This window comes from Sorex fumeus, unplaced genomic scaffold (assembly GCF_029834395.1).
Source record: "Sorex fumeus unplaced genomic scaffold, SorFum_2.1 ptg000122l, whole genome shotgun sequence".
Classification (NCBI taxonomy): Eukaryota; Metazoa; Chordata; class Mammalia; order Eulipotyphla; family Soricidae; genus Sorex; species Sorex fumeus.
In genome coordinates, this window is record NW_026606179.1 from 19402059 (window position 1) to 19406269 (window position 4211).

The following is a 4211-nucleotide window of genomic DNA, read 5'->3' on the forward strand; positions in this document are numbered from 1 at the left end:
TCTAATTCTACAAAAGTAATAAAATAAGAGTATCCTTATAAACTTGATTTAAAGCTTTTCCCCCTGAATCATTCAAATGAAATTTATTAGCAGACTAGTTCATGAAGACTCTTGAAAAGCTGTGTTGGTTGTTATTCTGACCAGGACTGTGGAGCCCAGAGCTTTGCCTGGGGGATTTTAGCTCAAATGGCAGGAAGAATGTCTCTTCCCCAAGCCCATCCCTTGACTGGAGGATGTAAACCCCTATATGATTCTTTTTCTTTTTAAGGGCTCAACTCATGGGGGAAAAAACTTATTGCTATTGAAAAATCATCTATAGGAGGTAGAAATTGGTTTCAATAATATCTGTAGAGATTATGTTCTAAGAAGTGGAGGTAATCGGATGGAAGAAGCCTGGCAGCAATTTAATAGAACAGTCCCAGATGGTTAGACAGCACCTAGCACCTAATGATAACAAAAGCCTTTTCTGTGGAGTAATTTGAGATAATATCTGGAGAAATGATGCACTGTGTGTAAACCAAATGGAACTGTCTCACAGGTGTTGTCTTATATAGTCAAACGGTTTTCCAACATCCACTTCCGTGGCACAACAAGAGTGGTGTAGGATAACTGAACACAGAGGAGAGCATTCATGCGAGATATCCTGATCTAATAATGCGTAAGCTGATTATGCTTTATTTTCCTATGGAACTTCCTGCAACTACAAGGCGGTTTGTTACAGAAGTCATGGGTTCTGGTATTAATAGCTAAACAACAGATACCACCTTCTATGTGTGCTCTGTTTTTGCCTTGTTTTCTTCATTTACTTTTGTCCCCTTTGGGGTGGTTGCTGCTTTTTAGTGAAACTGGTGAAAATAAAATTGTAATCATTATGCATAGCACTTTGGTGAGGAAGGCAATTAAAACTTCCATCTTCTGGGGCAAAGAAAATACTGTGCAACATTTAGAACTCTGATTTAAAATCAGGGTAGTCACAAGTGTTCCTGGCTGGAGGACTTCCACCACTTTCCTGATCAGATAGTCATAGGAGCTGTGACTTAAGTTTGTTTCAAGGCTAACACAAGAAAATTCTGGTTCTGGAGTGATGTGAATAGTGAAATAAATTCCATCTGACCTCATTTCATTCACCGAATACCCAAAGGAGTGGACAGTGGGGCATCAATGATAAAACTTGGTCACAAAAAATAATCACAAATTTTGCTCTCATCCTTTCTAGTAACACCATTTTTCATGTAGAACTCGTCCATAACTTTGGGCAGAAGCGATAGTATAGTGGGTAGGGTGTGCCTTGCACACAGCTAACTCTGGTTCAATCCCTGGTATTCTTTATGGATCCCCCAAGCATCACCAGGAGTGAAAAAAAACCTGGTCCATAACTACTGGGTCAAGCTCCCTCATTAGAATTTCCAGGGTTTGATCTGGCTGACTGACTCTCTGGGAAGTCCAAAGTATGTAAGTACCATCAGTCAGAATTCATATGTCCCATACAACATGCTTCTCCACTTAGGAAAATTGCCTTAGGAAATTCCATTTCTTCCCAGAAATTCTGTGAGAAGGCTTCATTCTCCCCAGAATTAAAAAAAAAAAAAAGTAGCTTTGAATTGAGTCAAACCCACTGTAATTCCTAGCAAGTTTCTATGGGGGAACCAGTGAATTAAGCAAGAGATGCACCACATGTCCTCAGAATGAAAAGTCTCTTGCAAACAAACTTGCTACTGTTCTCACTGAGTCTGTAAACTTCTCGCTTGTAGCTTTTTGTCATGAGGATTGAACATTGATCATCCTTCAAAGCTATGTCACGCTCTGATCTTGGGATGGTGCAAAGATTCCCAGATCCTTGGTTTCTGGGGATCAGCAAACGCTGCCTGGGTAGCCAAATCTCTAGAAGCTTCTCAGTTCCTTTGGGAAAAAAATAAAAAGCAGTTTCTATCACCATGTGACAAGCGGACAATAACATAAAATCTACTATATTAAATCTCTTCTCCCACCATCACCACCACTAAAAAATTGTTCCAGCTATGTTACTAAGGTTCAGGTTCCCTTTTTTTGGCTATCATTTTATATTAATGTTTTAAAAGAACCAATGAGGCCGAAGAGATAGTACACTAGGTAGGGCACTTGCTTTTCATGCTGCCAATCTGAGTTCAATCCCCGGTGCCCTATATAGTCTCCTGAGTTCACCAAAAGTGACTCCTGAGCACAGAGCTAGGAATTAGCCTTGTGCATGACCAGATGGGGGACTGAGGGGAAGGATGGATAAAATTTTCCTGGATTTTTTATGGTGTGAGCAAAAGTTGAATGTGTCTGTTGAAAAGAGGCAGATACAGTTCAGTCTTTTGTAGCCCACTGTCTTCCTATTAAAAAGAGAAGAACAAGCACCAGCAAATTTCCCCAGCCATACTGTGGAAACATACTGAATCTAAACTGCTTTCTTAGCTCTACATGCACAGAAGCTATTTGGAAAAAATAGAAAATTTTCAGGGTTTTTTGTTTGTTGTTTTGTGTTGTTATTTTGAGTTTTTATTTTTTTGGAGGGTTTTTTTTTTCTTTCTTGGGTCATACCCAGCAATGCTCAGTGGTTACTCCTGGCTCTGCACTCAGGAATTACTCCTGGCGGTGCTTGGAGGACCATATGGGATGCCGGGAATCGAACCCAGATTGGCTGTGTGCAAAGCAAACGCCCTACCCACTGTACTATCACTACAGCCCAAGAGTAGGGTTTTTTTTTTATAAAGTATGGGTAGTAGGTCACAAGTTGCCCCCCACGAGTGGCTCTTGGGCACAGATATGGCTCCAGAGGCAAAAGGACTTAGTCCAGAGCGCAGCAGCTTGAGGCAGAAAAGTGAATGGACCATGCGTTAAACTATGGCTCCATGCCTCCCCGGGAGGGAAAGGGTGTTGCTCCCTTCCCCCTTTCTCCCCTCCCCCCTCCCCCCACCCCCACCCCTGGCAGAAAGGTGGCCGCCTCCTCAGAGTTTATGGAAAAGCCAGGTATGAGCCAGCGGTGACGGGCAACTGCAGTCTCATGAGAAGAGGGGTGGTACTGGCTCGTCCTTCACGCCCTACTAAGGTCACTAGTTGCCTCCCATAAGCGGCTTTCCAGCACGGCTATGGCTCCAGAGACAAAAGGACTTAATCCAGAGCCCAGCAGCTTGCTGCAGAAAAGTGAATGGACCATGCGTTAAACTATGGTGCCATGCCTCCCCAGGAGGGAAAGGGTGTTGCCCCCTTCCACCTTTCCCCCCCCTCTGGCAGCAAGGTGGCCACCGCCTCAGAGCTTATAGGAAAGCCAGGTATGAGCCCGTGGTGACAGGCCAACTGCAGTCTCATGGGAAGGGGGGTGGTACTGGCTCATCCTTCATGCCCTACCGAAGTCCTGAGTTGCCACCCATGAGCGGCTCTCCATCACAGCCATAACACCAGATGCGCAAAAACTAATCTCTAGATTATCTGGCTCTTTGCAGAAATCCAAAATTGCATGGCCACAATAGCGGCCACGCAACATTATATGATTCTCATAACCAGCTATAGAAAACAAAGTATTTCACAATGCCTTTTCAGCAATTCTGATTGTTGGGAGGGAAGTTCTAAACAATAATGGTGCATCTTTTGTCGAAATGATGAATGTAATCAATGTAGAGAAGAGTTAAGTAGAAATCATCTGCCTCACAGGCATTGGGTTGGGGGGAGGGGGGTATGTTGGGGGTTTTGGTGGTGAAATGTGAGTACTGGTGAAGGGAAAGGTGTTTGATCATTGTATGACCGAGACTTAAACCTGAAAGCTTAGTAACTTTTCCCACAGTGATTCAATAAATAAATATAAGACAAAAGGTAAAGGTAAAGGCCCTCCCGTTGATCGTCGATTTGCTCGAGCGGGCCCAGTAACGTCTCCATTGGAGACTTTGTTGTTACTGTGTCTGGCATATCGAATACTCTCGGTAGCTTGCCGGGCTCTCCTAGAGGGGCGGAGGAATCGAACTCGGGTCGGCCATGTTGGCCGCTTGTAAGGCGAACGCCCTACCCGCTGTGCTATCGCTCCAGCCCTATAAGACAAAAAATAAATAAATAAAACTATGAAAAAAATAATAAAGGATGGGTAGAAATAAAGAGATTAATGGACATAGCACAGCCCCCCCCCCAAAGAAACAGCTGTTATGCACTACAGGGGTTGTCAAAAAGAGGATATATGATGTTGTGGGGTCACCATCAGA

The 4211-nt window shown here is 43.6% G+C and overlaps 1 pseudogene; it reads right to left on the reverse strand.

Annotated features, from left to right (window-relative positions):
- Window positions 1–802: 802 nt before the first annotated feature.
- LOC130043645 (S-adenosylmethionine decarboxylase proenzyme 2-like) lies at window positions 803–1936 on the reverse strand (annotated as a pseudogene).
- Window positions 1937–4211: the final 2275 nt, after the last annotated feature.